Source organism: Stigmatopora argus, chromosome 16 (assembly GCF_051989625.1).
Source record: "Stigmatopora argus isolate UIUO_Sarg chromosome 16, RoL_Sarg_1.0, whole genome shotgun sequence".
Taxonomy (NCBI): Eukaryota; Metazoa; Chordata; class Actinopteri; order Syngnathiformes; family Syngnathidae; genus Stigmatopora; species Stigmatopora argus.
The window spans coordinates 14920717-14945139 of record NC_135402.1 but is presented as its reverse complement, the minus strand read 5'-3'; positions in this window follow the sequence as shown (position 1 = coordinate 14945139).

The following is a 24423-nucleotide window of genomic DNA, read 5'->3' as shown; positions in this document are numbered from 1 at the left end:
TAAATTATTCATTTGGCATCATTCGAATGGATAGAAATCAAGTTTTAATGAAAATTATCATATTCGGCCAAAACATGCTTTTCAGCCCCTGAAAAGCACATTTTGGCCATAAAAACTGAATATGTCCCCTACAACCAAACGAACTGTCAGAGACACAAATCTACAATGGACATAGTGTAAAATGGTCCAATTCAAGTAAGTTATTCATTTGGCATCATTCGAAGTGATAGAAATCAAGTTTTAATGAAAATTATCATACTCGGCCAAAACATGCTTTTCAGCCCCTGAAAAACACATTTTGGCCATAAAAACTCAATATGTCCCCTGCAACCAAACGAACTGTCAGAGACACAAATCTACAATGGACATAGTGTAAAATGGTGCAATTCAAGTAAGTTATTCATTTGGCATCATTTGAAGTGATAGAAATCAAGTTTTAATGAAAATTATCATACTCGGCCAAAACAAGCTTTTCAGCCTCTGAAAAGCACATTTTGGCCATAAAAACTGAAAATGTCCCCTGCAACCAAACGAACTGTCGGAGACAAAAATCTACAATGGACATAGTGTAAAATGGTCCAATTCATGTAAGTTATTCATTTGGCATCATTCGAAGTGATAGAAATCAAGTTTTAATGAAAAATATCATACTCGGCCAAAACATGCTTTTCAGCCCCTGAAAAGCACATTTTGGCCTTAAAAACTGAATATGTCCCCTGCAACCAAACGAACTGTCAGAGACACAAATCTACAATGGACATAGTGTAAAATGGTCCAATTCAAGTAAGTTATTCATTTGGCATCATTCGAAGTGATAGAAATCAAGTTTTAATGAAAATTATCATACTCGGCCAAAACATGCTTTTCAGCCCCTGAAAAGCACATTTTGGCCATAAAAACTGAATATGTCCCCTGCAACCAAACAAACTGTCAGAGACACAAATCTACAATGGACATACTGTAATATGGTCCAATTCAAGTAAGTTATTCATTTGGCATCATTCGAATGGATAGAAATCAAGTTTTAATTAAAATTATCATATTCTGCCAAAACGTGCTTTTCAGCCCCTGAAAAGCACATTTTGGCCATAAAAACTGAATATGTCCCCTGCAACCAAACGAACTGTCAGAGACACAAATCTACAATGGACATAGTGTAAAATGGTCCAATTCAAGTAAGTTATTCATTTGGCATCATTTGAAGTGATAGAAATCAAGTTTTAATGAAAATTATCATACTCGGCCAAAACATGCTTTTCAGCCTCTGAAAAGCACATTTTGGCCATAAAAACTGAAAATGTCCCCTGCAACCAAACGAACTGTCGGAGACACAAATCTACAATGGACATAGTGTAAAATGGTCCAATTCAAGTAAGTCATTCATTTGGCATCATTCGAAGTGATAGAAATCAAGTTTTAATGAAAATTATCATACTCGGCCAAAACATGCTTTTCAGCCCATGAAAAGCACATTTTGTCCATAAAAACTGAATATGTCCCCTGCAACCAAACGAACTGTCAGAGACACAAATCTACAATGGACATAGTGTAAAATGGTCCAATTCAAGTAAGTTATTCATTTGGCATCATTCGAAGTGATAGAAATTAAGTTTTAATGAAAATTATCATATTCGGCCAAAACATGCTTTTCAGCCCCTGAAAAGCACATTTTGGCCATAAAAACTGAATATGTCCCCTGCAACCAAACGAACTGTCAGAGACACAAATCTACAATGGACATAGTGTAAAATGGTCCAATTCAAGTAAGTTATTCATTTGGCATCATTCAAATGGATATAAATCAAGTTTTAATGAAAATTATCATACTCGGCCAAAACATGCTTTTCAGCCCCTGAAAAGCACATTTTGGCCTTAAAAACTGAATATGTCCCCTGCAACCAAACGAACTGTCAGAGACACAAATCTACAATGGACATAGTGTAAAATGGTCCAATTCAAGTAAGTTATTCATTTGGCATCATTCGAATGGATAGAAATCAAGTTTTAATGAAAATTATCATACTTGGCCAAAACATGCTTTTCAGCCCCTGAAAAGCACATTTTGGCCATAAAAACTTAATATGTCCCCTGCAACCAAACGAACTGTCAGAGACACAAATCTACAATGGACATAGTGTAAAATGGTCCAATTCAAGTAAGTTATTCATTTGGCATCATTCGAAGTGATAGAAATCAAGTTTTAATGAAAATTATCATATTCGGCCAAAACATGCTTTTCAGCCCCTGAAAAGCACATTTTGGCCATAAAAACTGAATATGTCCCCTGCAACCAAACGAACTGTCAGAGACACAAATCTACAATGGACATAGTGTAAAATGGTCCAATTCAAGTAAGTTATTCATTTGGCATCATTCGAAGTGATAGAAATCAAGTTTTAATGAAAAGTATCATACTCGGCCAAAACATGCTTTTCAGCCCCTGAAAAACACATTTTGGCCATAAAAACTCAATATGTCCCCTGCAACCAAACGAACTGTCAGAGACACAAATCTACAATGGACATAGTGTAAAATGGTCCAATTCAAGTAAGTTATTCATTTGGCATCATTTGAAGTGATAGAAATCAAGTTTTAATGAAAATTATCATACTCGGCCAAAACAAGCTTTTCAGCCTCTGAAAAGCACATTTTGGCCATAAAAACTGAAAATGTCCCCTGCAACCAAACGAACTGTCGGAGACAAAAATCTACAATGGACATAGTGTAAAATGGTCCAATTCAAGTAAGTTATTCATTTGGCATCATTCGAAGTGATAGAAATCAAGTTTTAATGAAAAATATCATACTCGGCCAAAACATGCTTTTCAGCCCCTGAAAAGCACATTTTGGCCTTAAAAACTGAATATGTCCCCTGCAACCAAACGAACTGTCAGAGACACAAATCTACAATGGACATAGTGTAAAATGGTCCAATTCAAGTAAGTTATTCATTTGGCATCATTCGAAGTGATAGAAATCAAGTTTTAATGAAAATTATCATACTCGGCCAAAACATGCTTTTCAGCCCCTGAAAAGCACATTTTGGCCATAAAAACTGAATATGTCCCCTGCAACCAAACAAACTGTCAGAGACACAAATCTACAATGGACATACTGTAATATGGTCCAATTCAAGTAAGTTATTCATTTGGCATCATTCGAATGGATAGAAATCAAGTTTTAATTAAAATTATCATATTCTGCCAAAACGTGCTTTTCAGCCCCTGAAAAGCACATTTTGGCCATAAAAACTGAATATGTCCCCTGCAACCAAACGAACTGTCAGAGACACAAATCTACAATGGACATAGTGTAAAATGGTCCAATTCAAGTAAGTTATTCATTTGGCATCATTTGAAGTGATAGAAATCAAGTTTTAATGAAAATTATCATACTCGGCCAAAACATGCTTTTCAGCCTCTGAAAAGCACATTTTGGCCATAAAAACTGAAAATGTCCCCTGCAACCAAACGAACTGTCGGAGACACAAATCTACAATGGACATAGTGTAAAATGGTCCAATTCAAGTAAGTTATTCATTTGGCATCATTCGAAGTGATAGAAATTAAGTTTTAATGAAAATTATCATATTCGGCCAAAACATGCTTTTCAGCCCCTGAAAAGCACATTTTGGCCATAAAAACTGAATATGTCCCCTGCAACCAAACGAACCGTCAGAGACACAAATCTACAATGGACATAGTGTAAAATGGTCCAATTCAAGTAAGTTATTCATTTGGCATCATTCAAATGGATATAAATCAAGTTTTAATGAAAATTATCATACTCGGCCAAAACATGCTTTTCAGCCCCTGAAAAGCACATTTTGGCCTTAAAAACTGAATATGTCCCCTGCAACCAAACGAACTGTCAGAGACACAAATCTACAATGGACATAGTGTAAAATGGTCCAATTCAAGTAAGTTATTCATTTGGCATCATTCGAATGGATAGAAATCAAGTTTTAATGAAAATTATCATACTCGGCCAAAACATGCTTTTCAGCCCCTGAAAAGCACATTTTGGCCATAAAAACTGAATATGTCCCCTGCAACCAAACGAACTGTCAGAGACACAAATCTACAATGGACATAGTGTAAAATGGTCCAATTCAAGTAAGTTATTCATTTGGCATCATTCGAAGTGATAGAAATCAAGTTTTAATGAAAATTATCGTACTCGGCCAAAACATGCTTTTCAGCCCCTGAAAAGCACATTTTGGCCATAAAAACTGAATATGTCCCCTGCAACCAAACGAACTGTCAGAGACACAAATCTACAATGGACATAGTGTAAAATTGTCCAATTCAAGTAAATTATTCATTTGGCATCATTCGAAGTGATAGAAATCAAGTTTTAATGAAAATTATCATACTCGGCCAAAACATGCTTTTCAGCCTCTGAAAGCACATTTTGGCCATAAAAACTGAAAATGTCCCCTGCAACCAAACGAACTGTCGGAGACACAAATCTACAAAGGACATAGTGTAAAATGGTCCAATTCAAGTAAGTTATTCATTTGGCATCATTCAAATGGATATAAATCAAGTTTTAATGAAAATTATCATACTCGGCCAAAACATGCTTTTCAGCCCCTGAAAAGCACATTTTGGCCTTAAAAACTGAATATGTCCCCTGCAACCAAACGAACTGTCAGAGACACAAATCTACAATGGACATAGTGTAAAATGGTCCAATTCAAGTAAGTTATTCATTTGGCATCATTCGAATGGATAGAAATCAAGTTTTAATGAAAATTATCATACTCGGCCAAAACATGCTTTTCAGCCCCTGAAAAGCACTTTTGGCCATAAAAACTGAATATGTCCCCTGCAACCAAACGAACTGTCAGAGACACAAATCTACAATGGACATAGTGTAAAATGGTCCAATTCAAGTAAGTTATTCATTTGGCATCATTCGAAGTGATAGAAATTAAGTTTTAATGAAAATTATCATATTCGGCCAAAAGATGCTTTTCAGCCCCTGAAAAGCACATTTTGGCCATAAATCTGAATATGTCCCCTGCAACCAAACAAACTGTCAGAGACACAAATCTTCAATGTACATAGTGTAAAATGGTCCAATTCAAGTAAGTTATTCATTTGGCATCATTCAAATGGATATAAATCAAGTTTTAATGAAAATTATCATACTCGGCCAAAACATGCTTTTCAGCCCCTGAAAAGCACATTTTGGCCTTAAAAACTGAATATGTCCCCTGCAACCAAACGAACTGTCAGAGACACAAATCTAAAATGGACATAGTGTAAAATGGTCCAATTCAAGTAAGTTATTCATTTGGCATCATTCGAAGTGATAGAAATCAAGTTTTAATGAAAATTATCATATTCGGCCAAAACATGCTTTTCAGCCCCTGAAAAGCACATTTTGGCCATAAAAACTGAATATGTCCCCTGCAACCAAACGAACTGTCAGAGACACAAATCTACAATAGACATAGTGTAAAATGGTCCAATTCAAGTAAGTTATTCATTTGGCATCATTCGAAGTGATAGAAATCAAGTTTTAATGAAAATTATACTCGGCCAAAACATGCTTTTCAGCCCCTGAAAAACACATTTTGGCCATAAAAACTCAATATGTCCCCTGCAACCAAACGAACTGTCAGAGACACAAATCTACAATGGACATAGTGTAAAATGGTCCAATTCAAGTAAGTTATTCATTTGGCATCATTTGAAGTGATAGAAATCAAGTTTTAATGAAAATTATCATACTCGGCCAAAACAAGCTTTTCAGCCTCTGAAAAGCACATTTTGGCCATAAAAACTGAAAATGTCCCCTGCAACCAAACGAACTGTCGGAGACAAAAATCTACAATGGACATAGTGTAAAATGGTCCAATTCAAGTAAGTTATTCATTTGGCATCATTCGAAGTGATAGAAATCAAGTTTTAATGAAAAATATCATACTCGGCCAAAACATGCTTTTCAGCCCCTGAAAAGCACATTTTGGCCTTAAAAACTGAATATGTCCCCTGCAACCAAACGAACTGTCAGAGACACAAATCTACAATGGACATAGTGTAAAATGGTCCAATTCAAGTAAGTTATTCATTTGGCATCATTCGAAGTGATAGAAATCAAGTTTTAATGAAAATTATCATACTCGGCCAAAACATGCTTTTCAGCCCCTGAAAAGCACATTTTGGCCATAAAAACTGAATATGTCCCCTGCAACCAAACAAACTGTCAGAGACACAAATCTACAATGGACATACTGTAATATGGTCCAATTCAAGTAAGTTATTCATTTGGCATCATTCGAATGGATAGAAATCAAGTTTTAATTAAAATTATCATATTCTGCCAAAACGTGCTTTTCAGCCCCTGAAAAGCACATTTTGGCCATAAAAACTGAATATGTCCCCTGCAACCAAACGAACTGTCAGAGACACAAATCTACAATGGACATAGTGTAAAATGGTCCAATTCAAGTAAGTTATTCATTTGGCATCATTTGAAGTGATAGAAATCAAGTTTTAATGAAAATTATCATACTCGGCCAAAACATGCTTTTCAGCCTCTGAAAAGCACATTTTGGCCATAAAAACTGAAAATGTCCCCTGCAACCAAACGAACTGTCGGAGACACAAATCTACAATGGACATAGTGTAAAATGGTCCAATTCAAGTAAGTTATTCATTTGGCATCATTCGAAGTGATAGAAATCAAGTTTTAATGAAAATTATCATACTCGGCCAAAACATGCTTTTCAGCCCATGAAAAGCACATTTTGTCCATAAAAACTGAATATGTCCCCTGCAACCAAACGAACTGTCAGAGACACAAATCTACAATGGACATAGTGTAAAATGGTCCAATTCAAGTAAGTTATTCATTTGGCATCATTCGAAGTGATAGAAATTAAGTTTTAATGAAAATTATCATATTCGGCCAAAACATGCTTTTCAGCCCCTGAAAAGCACATTTTGGCCATAAAAACTGAATATGTCCCCTGCAACCAAACGAACTGTCAGAGACACAAATCTACAATGGACATAGTGTAAAATGGTCCAATTCAAGTAAGTTATTCATTTGGCATCATTCAAATGGATATAAATCAAGTTTTAATGAAAATTATCATACTCGGCCAAAACATGCTTTTCAGCCCCTGAAAAGCACATTTTGGCCTTAAAAACTGAATATGTCCCCTGCAACCAAACGAACTGTCAGAGACACAAATCTACAATGGACATAGTGTAAAATGGTCCAATTCAAGTAAGTTATTCATTTGGCATCATTCGAATGGATAGAAATCAAGTTTTAATGAAAATTATCATACTCGGCCAAAACATGCTTTTCAGCCCCTGAAAAGCACATTTTGGCCTTAAAAACTGAATATGTCCCCTGCAACCAAACGAACTGTCAGAGACACAAATCTACAATGGACATAGTGTAAAATGGTCCAATTCAAGTAAGTTATTCATTTGGCATCATTCGAAGTGATAGAAATCAAGTTTTAATGAAAATTATCGTACTCGGCCAAAACATGCTTTTCAGCCCCTGAAAAGCACATTTTGGCCATAAAAACTGAATATGTCCCCTGCAACCAAACGAACTGTCAGAGACACAAATCTACAATGGACATAGTGTAAAATGGTCCAATTCAAGTAAATTATTCATTTGGCATCATTCGAAGTGATAGAAATCAAGTTTTAATGAAAATTATCATACTCGGCCAAAACATGCTTTTCAGCCTCTGAAAGCACATTTTGGCCATAAAAACTGAAAATGTCCCCTGCAACCAAACGAACTGTCGGAGACACAAATCTACAAAGGACATAGTGTAAAATGGTCCAATTCAAGTAAGTTATTCATTTGGCATCATTCGAAGTGATAGAAATCAAGTTTTAATGAAAATTATCATATTCGGCCAAAACATGCTTTTCAGCCCCTGAAAAGCACATTTTGGCCATAAAAACTGAATATGTCCCCTGCAACCAAACGAACTGTCAGAGACACAAATCTACAATGGACATAGTGTAAAATGGTCCAATTCAAGTAAGTTATTCATTTGGCATCATTCGAAGTGATAGAAATTAAGTTTTAATGAAAATTATCATATTCGGCCAAAAGATGCTTTTCAGCCCCTGAAAAGCACATTTTGGCCATAAATCTGAATATGTCCCCTGCAACCAAACGAACTGTCAGAGACACAAATCTTCAATGTACATAGTGTAAAATGGTCCAATTCAAGTAAGTTATTCATTTGGCATCATTCAAATGGATATAAATCAAGTTTTAATGAAAATTATCATACTCGGCCAAAACATGCTTTTCAGCCCCTGAAAAGCACATTTTGGCCTTAAAAACTGAATATGTCCCCTGCAACCAAACGAACTGTCAGAGACACAAATCTACAATGGACATAGTGTAAAATGGTCCAATTCAAGTAAGTTATTCATTTGGCATCATTCGAAGTGATAGAAATCAAGTTTTAATGAAAATTATCATATTCGGCCAAAACATGCTTTTCAACCCCTGAAAAGCACATTTTGGCCATAAAAACTGAATATGTCCCCTGCAACCAAACGAACTGTCAGAGACACAAATCTACAATGGACATAGTGTAAAATGGTCCAATTCAAGTAAGTTATTCATTTGGCATCATTCGAAGTGATAGAAATCAAGTTTTAATGAAAATTATCATATTCGGCCAAAAGATGCTTTTCAGCCCCTGAAAAGCACATTTTGGCCATAAATCTGAATATGTCCCCTGCAACCAAACGAACTGTCAGAGACACAAATCTTCAATGTACATAGTGTAAAATGGTCCAATTCAAGTAAGTTATTCATTTGGCATCATTCAAATGGATATAAATCAAGTTTTAATGAAAATTATCATACTCGGCCAAAACATGCTTTTCAGCCCCTGAAAAGCACATTTTGGCCTTAAAAACTGAATATGTCCCCTGCAACCAAACGAACTGTCAGAGACACAAATCTACAATGGACATAGTGTAAAATGGTCCAATTCAAGTAAGTTATTCATTTGGCATCATTCGAAGTGATAGAAATCAAGTTTTAATGAAAATTATCATATTCGGCCAAAACATGCTTTTCAGCCCCTGAAAAGCACATTTTGGCCATAAAAACTGAATATGTCCCCTGCAACCAAACGAACTGTCAGAGACACAAATCTACAATGGACATAGTGTAAAATGGTCCAATTCAAGTAAGTTATTCATTTGGCATCATTCGAAGTGATAGAAATCAAGTTTTAATGAAAATTATCATACTCGGCCAAAACATGCTTTTCAGCCCCTGAAAAACACATTTTGGCCATAAAAACTCAATATGTCCCCTGCAACCAAACGAACTGTCAGAGACACAAATCTACAATGGACATAGTGTAAAATGGTCCAATTCAAGTAAGTTATTCATTTGGCATCATTTGAAGTGATAGAAATCAAGTTTTAATGAAAATTATCATACTCGGCCAAAACAAGCTTTTCAGCCTCTGAAAAGCACATTTTGGCCATAAAAACTGAAAATGTCCCCTGCAACCAAACGAACTGTCGGAGACAAAAATCTACAATGGACATAGTGTAAAATGGTCCAATTCAAGTAAGTTATTCATTTGGCATCATTCGAAGTGATAGAAATCAAGTTTTAATGAAAAATATCATACTCGGCCAAAACATGCTTTTCAGCCCCTGAAAAGCACATTTTGGCCTTAAAAACTGAATATGTCCCCTGCAACCAAACGAACTGTCAGAGACACAAATCTACAATGGACATAGTGTAAAATGGTCCAATTCAAGTAAGTTATTCATTTGGCATCATTCGAAGTGATAGAAATCAAGTTTTAATGAAAATTATCATACTCGGCCAAAACATGCTTTTCAGCCCCTGAAAAGCACATTTTGGCCATAAAAACTGAATATGTCCCCTGCAACCAAACAAACTGTCAGAGACACAAATCTACAATGGACATACTGTAATATGGTCCAATTCAAGTAAGTTATTCATTTGGCATCATTCGAATGGATAGAAATCAAGTTTTAATGAAAATTATCATACTCGGCCAAAACATGCTTTTCAGCCCCTGAAAAGCACATTTTGGCCTTAAAAACTGAATATGTCCCCTGCAACCAAACGAACTGTCAGAGACACAAATCTACAATGGACATAGTGTAAAATGGTCCAATTCAAGTAAGTTATTCATTTGGCATCTTTCGAAGTGATAGAAATCAAGTTTTAATGAAAATTATCGTACTCGGCCAAAACATGCTTTTCAGCCCCTGAAAAGCACATTTTGGCCATAAAAACTGAATATGTCCCCTGCAACCAAACGAACTGTCAGAGACACAAATCTACAATGGACATAGTGTAAAATGGTCCAATTCAAGTAAATTATTCATTTGGCATCATTCGAAGTGATAGAAATCAAGTTTTAATGAAAATTATCATACTCGGCCAAAACATGCTTTTCAGCCTCTGAAAGCACATTTTGGCCATAAAAACTGAAAATGTCCCCTGCAACCAAACGAACTGTCGGAGACACAAATCTACAAAGGACATAGTGTAAAATGGTCCAATTCAAGTAAGTTATTCATTTGGCATCATTCGAAGTGATAGAAATCAAGTTTTAATGAAAATTATCATACTCGGCCAAAACATGCTTTTCAGCCTCTGAAAAGCACATTTTGGCCATAAAAACTGAAAATGTCCCCTGCAACCAAACGAACTGTCGGAGACACAAATCTACAATGGACATAGTGTAAAATGGTCCAATTCAAGTAAGTTATTCATTTGGCATCATTCGAAGTGATAGAAATCAAGTTTTAATGAAAATTATCATACTCGGCCAAAACATGCTTTTCAGCCCATGAAAAGCACATTTTGTCCATAAAAACTGAATATGTCCCCTGCAACCAAACGAACTGTCAGAGACACAAATCTACAATGGACATAGTGTAAAATGGTCCAATTCAAGTAAGTTATTCATTTGGCATCATTCGAAGTGATAGAAATTAAGTTTTAATGAAAATTATCATATTCGGCCAAAACATGCTTTTCAGCCCCTGAAAAGCACATTTTGGCCATAAAAACTGAATATGTCCCCTGCAACCAAACGAACTGTCAGAGACACAAATCTACAATGGACATAGTGTAAAATGGTCCAATTCAAGTAAGTTATTCATTTGGCATCATTCGAATGGATAGAAATCAAGTTTTAATGAAAATTATCATACTCGGCCAAAACATGCTTTTCAGCCCCTGAAAAGCACATTTTGGCCTTAAAAACTGAATATGTCCCCTGCAACCAAACGAACTGTCAGAGACACAAATCTACAATGGACATAGTGTAAAATGGTCCAATTCAAGTAAGTTATTCATTTGGCATCATTCGAAGTGATAGAAATCAAGTTTTAATGAAAATTATCGTACTCGGCCAAAACATGCTTTTCAGCCCCTGAAAAGCACATTTTGGCCATAAAAACTGAATATGTCCCCTGCAACCAAACGAACTGTCAGAGACACAAATCTACAATGGACATAGTGTAAAATGGTCCAATTCAAGTAAATTATTCATTTGGCATCATTCGAAGTGATAGAAATCAAGTTTTAATGAAAATTATCATACTCTGCCAAAACATGCTTTTCAGCCTCTGAAAGCACATTTTGGCCATAAAAACTGAAAATGTCCCCTGCAACCAAACGAACTGTCGGAGACACAAATCTATAAAGGACATAGTGTAAAATGGTCCAATTCAAGTAAGTTATTCATTTGGCATCATTCGAAGTGATAGAAATCAAGTTTTAATGAAAATTATCATATTCGGCCAAAACATGCTTTTCAGCCCCTGAAAAGCACATTTTGGCCATAAAAACTGAATATGTCCCCTGCAACCAAACGAACTGTCAGAGACACAAATCTACAATGGACATAGTGTAAAATGGTCCAATTCAAGTAAGTTATTCATTTGGCATCATTCGAAGTGATAGAAATTAAGTTTTAATGAAAATTATCATATTCGGCCAAAAGATGCTTTTCAGCCCCTGAAAAGCACATTTTGGCCATAAATCTGAATATGTCCCCTGCAACCAAACGAACTGTCAGAGACACAAATCTTCAATGTACATAGTGTAAAATGGTCCAATTCAAGTAAGTTATTCATTTGGCATCATTCAAATGGATATAAATCAAGTTTTAATGAAAATTATCATACTCGGCCAAAACATGCTTTTCAGCCCCTGAAAAGCACATTTTGGCCTTAAAAACTGAATATGTCCCCTGCAACCAAACGAACTGTCAGAGACACAAATCTACAATGGACATAGTGTAAAATGGTCCAATTCAAGTAAGTTATTCATTTGGCATCATTCGAAGTGATAGAAATCAAGTTTTAATGAAAAATATCATACTCGGCCAAAACATGCTTTTCAGCCCCTGAAAAGCACATTTTGGCCTTAAAAACTGAATATGTCCCCTGCAACCAAACGAACTGTCAGAGACACAAATCTACAATGGACATAGTGTAAAATGGTCCAATTCAAGTAAGTTATTCATTTGGCATCATTCGAAGTGATAGAAATCAAGTTTTAATGAAAATTATCATACTCGGCCAAAACATGCTTTTCAGCCCCTGAAAAGCACATTTTGGCCATAAAAACTGAATATGTCCCCTGCAACCAAACAAACTGTCAGAGACACAAATCTACAATGGACATACTGTAATATGGTCCAATTCATGTAAGTTATTCATTTGGCATCATTCGAATGGATAGAAATCAAGTTTTAATTAAAATTATCATATTCTGCCAAAACGTGCTTTTCAGCCCCTGAAAAGCACATTTTGGCCATAAAAACTGAATATGTCCCCTGCAACCAAACGAACTGTCAGAGACACAAATCTACAATGGACATAGTGTAAAATGGTCCAATTCAAGTAAGTTATTCATTTGGCATCATTTGAAGTGATAGAAATCAAGTTTTAATGAAAATTATCATACTCGGCCAAAACATGCTTTTCAGCCTCTGAAAAGCACATTTTGGCCATAAAAACTGAAAATGTCCCCTGCAACCAAACGAACTGTCGGAGACACAAATCTACAATGGACATAGTGTAAAATGGTCCAATTCAAGTAAGTTATTCATTTGGCATCATTCGAAGTGATAGAAATCAAGTTTTAATGAAAATTATCATACTCGGCCAAAACATGCTTTTCAGCCCATGAAAAGCACATTTTGTCCATAAAAACTGAATATGTCCCCTGCAACCAAACGAACTGTCAGAGACACAAATCTACAATGGACATAGTGTAAAATGGTCCAATTCAAGTAAGTTATTCATTTGGCATCATTCGAAGTGATAGAAATTAAGTTTTAATGAAAATTATCATATTCGGCCAAAACATGCTTTTCAGCCCCTGAAAAGCACATTTTGGCCATAAAAACTGAATATGTCCCCTGCAACCAAACGAACTGTCAGAGACACAAATCTACAATGGACATAGTGTAAAATGGTCCAATTCAAGTAAGTTATTCATTTGGCATCATTCGAAGTGATAGAAATCAAGTTTTAATGAAAATTATCATACTCGGCCAAAACATGCTTTTCAGCCCCTGAAAAGCACATTTTGGCCATAAAAACTGAATATGTCCCCTGCAACCAAACAAACTGTCAGAGACACAAATCTACAATGGACATACTGTAATATGGTCCAATTCAAGTAAGTTATTCATTTGGCATCATTCGAATGGATAGAAATCAAGTTTTAATTAAAATTATCATATTCTGCCAAAACGTGCTTTTCAGCCCCTGAAAAGCACATTTTGGCCATAAAAACTGAATATGTCCCCTGCAACCAAACGAACTGTCAGAGACACAAATCTACAATGGACATAGTGTAAAATGGTCCAATTCAAGTAAGTTATTCATTTGGCATCATTTGAAGTGATAGAAATCAAGTTTTAATGAAAATTATCATACTCGGCCAAAACATGCTTTTCAGCCTCTGAAAAGCACATTTTGGCCATAAAAACTGAAAATGTCCCCTGCAACCAAACGAACTGTCGGAGACACAAATCTACAATGGACATAGTGTAAAATGGTCCAATTCAAGTAAGTTATTCATTTGGCATCATTCGAAGTGATATAAATCAAGTTTTAATGAAAATTATCATACTCGGCCAAAACATGCTTTTCAGCCCATGAAAAGCACATTTTGTCCATAAAAACTGAATATGTCCCCTGCAACCAAACGAACTGTCAGAGACACAAATCTACAATGGACATAGTGTAAAATGGTCCAATTCAAGTAAGTTATTCATTTGGCATCATTCGAAGTGATAGAAATTAAGTTTTAATGAAAATTATCATATTCGGCCAAAACATGCTTTTCAGCCCCTGAAAAGCACATTTTGGCCATAAAAACTGAATATGTCCCCTGCAACCAAACGAACTGTCAGAGACACAAATCTACAATGGACATAGTGTAAAATGGTCCAATTCAAGTAAGTTATTCATTTGGCATCATTCAAATGGATATAAATCAAGTTTTAATGAAAATTATCATACTCGGCCAAAACATGCTTTTCAGCCCCTGAAAAGCACATTTTGGCCTTAAAAACTGAATATGTCCCCTGCAACCAAACGAACTGTCAGAGACACAAATCTACAATGGACATAGTGTAAAATGGTCCAATTCAAGTAAGTTATTCATTTGGCATCATTCGAATGGATAGAAATCAAGTTTTAATGAAAATTATCATACTCGGCCAAAACATGCTTTTCAGCCCCTGAAAAGCACATTTTGGCCTTAAAAACTGAATATGTCCCCTGCAACCAAACGAACTGTCAGAGACACAAATCTACAATGGACATAGTGTAAAATGGTCCAATTCAAGTAAGTTATTCATTTGGCATCATTCGAAGTGATAGAAATCAAGTTTTAATGAAAATTATCGTACTCGGCCAAAACATGCTTTTCAGCCCCTGAAAAGCACATTTTGGCCATAAAAACTGAATATGTCCCCTGCAACCAAACGAACTGTCAGAGACACAAATCTACAATGGACATAGTGTAAAATGGTCCAATTCAAGTAAATTATTCATTTGGCATCATTCGAAGTGATAGAAATCAAGTTTTAATGAAAATTATCATACTCGGCCAAAACATGCTTTTCAGCCTCTGAAAGCACATTTTGGCCATAAAAACTGAAAATGTCCCCTGCAACCAAACGAACTGTCGGAGACACAAATCTACAAAGGACATAGTGTAAAATGGTCCAATTCAAGTAAGTTATTCATTTGGCATCATTCGAAGTGATAGAAATCAAGTTTTAATGAAAATTATCATATTCGGCCAAAACATGCTTTTCAGCCCCTGAAAAGCACATTTTGGCCATAAAAACTGAATATGTCCCCTGCAACCAAACGAACTGTCAGAGACACAAATCTACAATGGACATAGTGTAAAATGGTCCAATTCAAGTAAGTTATTCATTTGGCATCATTCGAAGTGATAGAAATTAAGTTTTAATGAAAATTATCATATTCGGCCAAAAGATGCTTTTCAGCCCCTGAAAAGCACATTTTGGCCATAAATCTGAATATGTCCCCTGCAACCAAACGAACTGTCAGAGACACAAATCTTCAATGTACATAGTGTAAAATGGTCCAATTCAAGTAAGTTATTCATTTGGCATCATTCAAATGGATATAAATCAAGTTTTAATGAAAATTATCATACTCGGCCAAAACATGCTTTTCAGCCCCTGAAAAGCACATTTTGGCCTTAAAAACTGAATATGTCCCCTGCAACCAAACGAACTGTCAGAGACACAAATCTACAATGGACATAGTGTAAAATGGTCCAATTCAAGTAAGTTATTCATTTGGCATCATTCGAAGTGATAGAAATCAAGTTTTAATGAAAATTATCATACTCGGCCAAAACATGCTTTTCAGCCCCTGAAAAACACATTTTGGCCATAAAAACTCAATATGTCCCCTGCAACCAAACGAACTGTCAGAGACACAAATCTACAATGGACATAGTGTAAAATGGTCCAATTCAAGTAAGTTATTCATTTGGCATCATTTGAAGTGATAGAAATCAAGTTTTAATGAAAATTATCATACTCGGCCAAAACAAGCTTTTCAGCCTCTGAAAAGCACATTTTGGCCATAAAAACTGAAAATGTCCCCTGCAACCAAACGAACTGTCGGAGACAAAAATCTACAATGGACATAGTGTAAAATGGTCCAATTCAAGTAAGTTATTCATTTGGCATCATTCGAAGTGATAGAAATCAAGTTTTAATGAAAAATATCATACTCGGCCAAAACATGCTTTTCAGCCCCTGAAAAGCACATTTTGGCCTTAAAAACTGAATATGTCCCCTGCAACCAAACGAACTGTCAGAGACACAAATCTACAATGGACATAGTGTAAAATGGTCCAATTCAAGTAAGTTATTCATTTGGCATCATTCGAAGTGATAGAAATCAAGTTTTAATGAAAATTATCATACTCGGCCAAAACATGCTTTTCAGCCCCTGAAAAGCACATTTTGGCCATAAAAACTGAATATGTCCCCTGCAACCAAACAAACTGTCAGAGACACAAATCTACAATGGACATACTGTAATATGGTCCAATTCATGTAAGTTATTCATTTGGCATCATTCGAATGGATAGAAATCAAGTTTTAATTAAAATTATCATATTCTGCCAAAACGTGCTTTTCAGCCCCTGAAAAGCACATTTTGGCCATAAAAACTGAATATGTCCCCTGCAACCAAACGAACTGTCAGAGACACAAATCTACAATGGACATAGTGTAAAATGGTCCAATTCAAGTAAGTTATTCATTTGGCATCATTTGAAGTGATAGAAATCAAGTTTTAATGAAAATTATCATACTCGGCCAAAACATGCTTTTCAGCCTCTGAAAAGCACATTTTGGCCATAAAAACTGAAAATGTCCCCTGCAACCAAACGAACTGTCGGAGACACAAATCTACAATGGACATAGTGTAAAATGGTCCAATTCAAGTAAGTTATTCATTTGGCATCATTCGAAGTGATAGAAATCAAGTTTTAATGAAAATTATCATACTCGGCCAAAACATGCTTTTCAGCCCATGAAAAGCACATTTTGTCCATAAAAACTGAATATGTCCCCTGCAACCAAACGAACTGTCAGAGACACAAATCTACAATGGACATAGTGTAAAATGGTCCAATTCAAGTAAGTTATTCATTTGGCATCATTCGAAGTGATAGAAATTAAGTTTTAATGAAAATTATCATATTCGGCCAAAACATGCTTTTCAGCCCCTGAAAAGCACATTTTGGCCATAAAAACTGAATATGTCCCCTGCAACCAAACGAACTGTCAGAGACACAAATCTACAATGGACATAGTGTAAAATGGTCCAATTCAAGTAAGTTATTCATTTGGCATCATTCAAATGGATAGAAATCAAGTTTTAATGAAAATTATCATACTCGGCCAAAACATGCTTTTCAGCCCCTGAAAAGCACATTTTGGCCTTAAAAACTGAATATGTCCCCTGCAACCAAACGAACTGTCAGAGACACAAATCTACAATGGACATAGTGTAAAATGGTCCAATTCAAGTAAGTTATTCATTTGGCATCATTCGAATGGATAGAAATCAAGTTTTAATGAAAATTATCATACTCGGCCAAAACATGCTTTTCAGCCCCTTAAAAGCACATTTTGGCCTTAAAAACTGAATATGTCCCCTGCAACCAAACGAACTGTCAGAGACACAAATCTACAATGGACATAGTGTAAAATGGTCCAATTCAAGTAAGTTATTCATTTGGCATCATTCGAAGTGATAGAAATCAAGTTTTAATGAAAATTATCGTACTCGGCCAAAACATGCTTTTCAGCCCCTGAAAAGCACATTTTGGCCATAAAAACTGAATATGTCCCCTGCAACCAAACGAACTGTCAGAGACACAAATCTACAATGGACATAGTGTAAAATGGTCCAATTCAAGTAAATTATTCATTTGGCATCATTCGAAGTGATAGAAATCAAGTTTTAATGAAAATTATCATACTCGGCCAAAACATGCTTTTCAGCCTCTGAAAGCACATTTTGGCCATAAAAACTGAAAATGTCCCCTGCAACCAAACGAACTGTCGGAGACACAAATCTACAAAGGACATAGTGTAAAATGGTCCAATTCAAGTAAGTTATTCATTTGGCATCATTCGAAGTGATAGAAATCAAGTTTTAATGAAAATTATCATATTCGGCCAAAACATGCTTTTCAGCCCCTGAAAAGCACATTTTGGCCATAAAAACTGAATATGTCCCCTGCAACCAAACAAACTGTCAGAGACACAAATCTACAATGGACATAGTGTAAAATGGTCCAATTCAAGTAAGTTATTCATTTGGCATCATTCGAAGTGATAGAAATTAAGTTTTAATGAAAATTATCATATTCGGCCAAAAGATGCTTTTCAGCCCCTGAAAAGCACATTTTGGCCATAAATCTGAATATGTCCCCTGCAACCAAACGAACTGTCAGAGACACAAATCTTCAATGTACATAGTGTAAAATGGTCCAATTCAAGTAAGTTATTCATTTGGCATCATTCAAATGGATATAAATCAAGTTTTAATGAAAATTATCATACTCGGCCAAAACATGCTTTTCAGCCCCTGAAAAACACATTTTGGCCTTAAAAACTGAATATGTCCCCTGCAACCAAACGAACTGTCAGAGACACAAATCTACAATGGACATAGTGTAAAATGGTCCAATTCAAGTAAGTTATTCATTTGGCATCATTCGAAGTGATAGAAATCAAGTTTTAATGAAAATTATCATATTCGGCCAAAACATGCTTTTCAGCCCCTGAAAAGCACATTTTGGCCATAAAAACTGAATATGTCCCCTGCAACCAAACGAACTGTCAGAGACACAAATCTACAATGGACATAGTGTAAAATGGTCCAATTCAAGTAAGTTATTCATTTGGCATCATTTGAAGTGATAGAAATCAAGTTTTAATGAAAATTATCATACTCGGCCAAAACATGCTTTTCAGCCTCTGAAAAGCACATTTTGGCCATAAAAACTGAAAATGTCCCCTGCAACCAAACGAACTGTCGGAGACACAAATCTACAATGGACATAGTGTAAAATGGTCCAATTCAAGTAAGTTATTCATTTGGCATCATTCGAAGTGATAGAAATCAAGTTTTAATGAAAATTATCATACTCGGCCAAAACATGCTTTTCAGCCCATGAAAAGCACATTTTGTCCATAAAAACTGAATATGTCCCCTGCAACCAAACGAACTGTCAGAGACACAAATCTACAATGGACATAGTGTAAAATGGTCCAATTCAAGTAAGTTATTCATTTGGCATCATTCGAAGTGATAGAAATTAAGTTTTAATGAAAATTATCATATTCGGCCAAAACATGCTTTTCAGCCCCTGAAAAGCACATTTTGGCCATAAAAACTGAATATGTCCCCTGCAACCAAACGAACTGTCAGAGACACAAATCTACAATGGACATAGTGTAAAATGGTCCAATTCAAGTAAGTTATTCATTTGGCATCATTCAAATGGATAGAAATCAAGTTTTAATGAAAATTATCATACTCGGCCAAAACATGCTTTTCAGCCCCTGAAAAGCACATTTTGGCCTTAAAAACTGAATATGTCCCCTGCAACCAAACGAACTGTCAGAGACACAAATCTACAATGGACATAGTGTAAAATGGTCCAATTCAAGTAAGTTATTCATTTGGCATCATTCGAATGGATAGAAATCAAGTTTTAATGAAAATTATCATACTCGGCCAAAACATGCTTTTCAGCCCCTTAAAAGCACATTTTGGCCTTAAAAACTGAATATGTCCCCTGCAACCAAACGAACTGTCAGAGACACAAATCTACAAAGGACATAGTGTAAAATGGTCCAATTCAAGTAAGTTATTCATTTGGCATCATTCGAAGTGATAGAAATCAAGTTTTAATGAAAATTATCATATTCGGCCAAAACATGCTTTTCAGCCCCTGAAAAGCACATTTTGGCCATAAAAACTGAATATGTCCCCTGCAACCAAACAAACTGTCAGAGACACAAATCTACAATGGACATAGTGTAAAATGGTCCAATTCAAGTAAGTTATTCATTTGGCATCATTCGAAGTGATAGAAATTAAGTTTTAATGAAAATTATCATATTCGGCCAAAAGATGCTTTTCAGCCCCTGAAAAGCACATTTTGGCCATAAATCTGAATATGTCCCCTGCAACCAAACGAACTGTCAGAGACACAAATCTTCAATGTACATAGTGTAAAATGGTCCAATTCAAGTAAGTTATTCATTTGGCATCATTCAAATGGATATAAATCAAGTTTTAATGAAAATTATCATACTCGGCCAAAACATGCTTTTCAGCCCCTGAAAAACACATTTTGGCCTTAAAAACTGAATATGTCCCCTGCAACCAAACGAACTGTCAGAGACACAAATCTACAATGGACATAGTGTAAAATGGTCCAATTCAAGTAAGTTATTCATTTGGCATCATTCGAAGTGATAGAAATCAAGTTTTAATGAAAATTATCATATTCGGCCAAAACATGCTTTTCAGCCCCTGAAAAGCACATTTTGGCCATAAAAACTGAATATGTCCCCTGCAACCAAACGAACTGTCAGAGACACAAATCTACAATGGACATAGTGTAAAATGGTCCAATTCAAGTAAGTTATTCATTTGGCATCATTCGAATGGATAGAAATCAAGTTTTAATGAAAATTATCATACTCGGCCAAAACATGCTTTTCACCCCTGAAAAGCACATTTTGGCCTTAAAAACTGATTATGTCCCCTGCAACCAAACGAACTGTCAGAGACACAAATCTACAATGGACATAGTGTAAAATGGTCCAATTCAAGTAAGTTATTCATTTGGCATCATTCGAAGTGATAGAAATCAAGTTTTAATGAAAATTATCATACTCGGCCAAAACATGCTTTTCAGCCCCTGAAAAGCACATTTTGGCCATAAAAACTCAATATGTCCCCTGCAACCAAACGAACTGTCAGAGACACAAATCTACAATGGACATAGTGTAAAATGGTCCAATTCAAGTAAGTTATTCATTTGGCATCATTCGAAGTGATAGAAATTAAGTTTTAATGAAAATTATCATATTCGGCCAAAAGATGCTTTTCAGCCCCTGAAAAGCACATTTTGGCCATAAAAACTGAATATGTCCCCTGCAACCAAACGAACTGTCAGAGACACAAATCTACAATGGACATAGTGTAAAATGGTCCAATTCAAGTAAGTTATTCATTTGGCATCATTCGAATGGATAGAAATCAAGTTTTAATGAAAATTATCATACTCGGCCAAAACATGCTTTTCACCCCTGAAAAGCACATTTTGGCCTTAAAAACTGATTATGTCCCCTGCAACCAAACGAACTGTCAGAGACACAAATCTACAATGGACATAGTGTAAAATGGTCCAATTCAAGTAAGTTATTCATTTGGCATCATTCGAAGTGATAGAAATCAAGTTTTAATGAAAATTATCATACTCGGCCAAAACATGCTTTTCAGCCCCTGAAAAGCACATTTTGGCCATAAAAACTCAATATGTCCCCTGCAACCAAACGAACTGTCAGAGACACAAATCTACAATGGACATAGTGTAAAATGGTCCAATTCAAGTAAGTTATTCATTTGGCATCATTCGAAGTGATAGAAATTAAGTTTTAATGAAAATTATCATATTCGGCCAAAAGATGCTTTTCAGCCCCTGAAAAGCACATTTTGGCCATAAAAACTGAATATGTCCCCTGCAACCAAACGAACTGTCAGAGACACAAATCTTCAATGGACATAGTGTAAAATGGTCCAATTCAAGTAAGTTATTCATTTGGCATCATTCAAATGGATATTAATCAAGTTTTAATGAAAATTATCATACTCGGCCAAAACATGCTTTTCAGCCCCTGAAAAGCACATTTTGGCCATAAAAACTCAATATGTCCCCTGCAACCAAACGAACTGTCAGAGACACAAATCTACAATGGACATAGTGTAAAATGGTCCAATTCAAGTAAGTTATTCATTTGGCATCATTTGAAGTGATAGAAATCAAGTTTTAATGAAAATTATCATACTCGGCCAAAACAAGCTTTTCAGCCTCTGAAAAGCACATTTTGGCCATAAAAACTGAAAATGTCCCCTGCAACCAAACGAACTGTCGGAGACAAAAATCTACAATGGACTTAGTGTAAAATGGTCCAATTCAAGTAAGTTATTCATTTGGCATCATTCGAAGTGATAGAAATCAAGTTTTAATGAAAATTATCATACTCGGCCAAAACATGCTTTTCAGCCCCTGAAAAGCACATTTTGGCCATAAAAACTGAATATGTCCCCTGCAACCAAAAGAACTGTCAGAGACACAAATCTACAATGGACATAGTGTAAAATGGTCCAATTCAAGTAAGTTATTCATTTGGCATCATTCGAAGTGATAGAAATCAAGTTTTAATGAAAATTATCATACTCGGCCAAAACATGCTTTTCAGCCTCTGAAAAGCACATTTTGGCCATAAAAACTGAATATGTCCCCTGCAACCAAACAAACTGTCAGAGACACAAATCTACAATGGACATAGTGTAATATGGTCCAATTCAAGTAAGTTATTCATTTGGCATCATTCGAATGGATAGAAATCAAGTTTTAATGAAAATTATCATATTCTGCCAAAACGTGCTTTTCAGCCCCTGAAAAGCACATTTTGGCCATAAAAACTGAATATGTCCCCTGCAACCAAACGAACTGTCAGAGACACAAATCTACAATGGACATAGTGTGAAATTGTCCAATTCAAGTAAGTTATTCATTTGGCATCATTTGAAGTGATAGAAATCAAGTTTTAATGAAAATTATCATACTCGGCCAAAACATGCTTTTCAGCCCCTGAAAAGCACATTTTGGCCATAAAAACTGAATATGTCCCCTGCAACCAAACGAACTGTCAGAGACACAAATCTACAATGGACATAGTGTTAAATGGTCCAATTCAAGTAAGTTATTCATTTGGCATCATTCGAATGGATAGAAATCAAGTTTTAATGAAAATTATCATACTCGGCCAAAACATGCTTTTCAGCCCCTGAAAAGCACATTTTGGCCTTAAAAACTGAATATGTCCCCTGCAACCAAACGAACTGTCAGAGACACAAATCTACAATGGACATAGTGTAAAATGGTCCAATTCAAGTAAGTTATTCATTTGGCATCATTCGAAGTGATAGAAATCAAGTTTTAATGAAAATTATCATACTCGGCCAAAACATGCTTTTCAGCCTCTGAAAAGCACATTTTGACCATAAAAACTGAAAATGTCCCCTGCAACCAAACGAACTGTCGGAGACACAAATCTACAATGGACATAGTGTAAAATGGTCCAATTCAAGTAAGTTATTCATTTGGCATCATTCGAAGTGATAGAAATCAAGTTTTATTGAAAATTATCATACTCGGCCAAAACATGCTTTTCAGCCCATGAAAAGCACATTTTGTCCATAAAAACTGAATATGTCCCCTGCAACCAAACGAACTGTCAGAGACACAAATCTACAATGGACATAGTGTAAAATGGTCCAATTCAAGTAAGTTATTCATTTGGCATCATTCGAAGTGATAGAAATTAAGTTTTAATGAAAATTATCATATTCGGCCAAAACATGCTTTTCAGCCCCTGAAAAGCACATTTTGGCCATAAAAACTGAATATGTCCCCTGCAACCAAACGAACTGTCAGAGACACAAATCTACAATAAACATAGTGTAAAATGGTCCAATTCAAGTAAGTTATTCATTTGGCATCATTCAAATGGATATAAATCAAGTTTTAATGAAAATTATCATACTCGGCCAAAACATGCTTTTCAGCCCCTGAAAAGCACATTTTGGCCTTAAAAACTGAATATGTCCCCTGCAACCAAACGAACTGTCAGAGACACAAATCTACAATGGACATAGTGTAAAATGGTCCAATTCAAGTAAGTTATTCATTTGGCATCATTCGAAGTGATAGAAATCAAGTTTTAATGAAAATTATCGTACTCGGCCAAAACATGCTTTTCAGCCCCTGAAAAGCACATGTTGGCCATAAAAACCGAATATGTCCCCTGCAACCAAACGAACTGTCAGAGACACAAATCTACAATGGACATAGTGTAAAATGGTCCAATTCAAGTAAGTTATTCATTTGGCATCATTCGAATGGATAGAAATCAAGTTTTATTGAAAATTATCATACTCGGCCAAAACATGCTTTTCAGCCCATGAAAAGCACATTTTGTCCATAAAAACTGAATATGTCCCCTGCAACCAA